Raw genomic sequence first — 483 nt, 5'->3', positions numbered from 1 at the left:
GATAATATACCACACAACACACACAAAGCATCGGGGCCCGATAATATACCACACAACACACACAAAGCATCAGGGACAGATAATATACCACACAACACACACAAAGCATCGGGGCTGATAATATACCACACAACACACACAAAGCATCAGGGACAGATAATATACCACACAACACACACAAAGCATCGGGGCCCGATAATATACCACACAACACACACAAAGCATCAGGGCCCGATAATATACCACACAACACACACAAAGCATCAGGGCCCGATAACATACCACACAACACACACAAAGCATCAGGGACAGATAATATACCACACAACACACACAAAGCATCGGGGCTGATAATATACCACACAACACACACAAAGCATCAGGGCCCCGATAACATACCACACAACACACACAAAGCATCAGGGCCCGATAATATACCACACAACACACACAAAGCGGCGGGGACAGATAATATACCACACA

This window comes from Mobula hypostoma, chromosome 3 (genome assembly GCF_963921235.1).
Source record: "Mobula hypostoma chromosome 3, sMobHyp1.1, whole genome shotgun sequence".
Classification (NCBI taxonomy): domain Eukaryota; kingdom Metazoa; phylum Chordata; class Chondrichthyes; order Myliobatiformes; family Myliobatidae; genus Mobula; species Mobula hypostoma.
Note: the sequence above shows the minus strand (reverse complement) of the source record.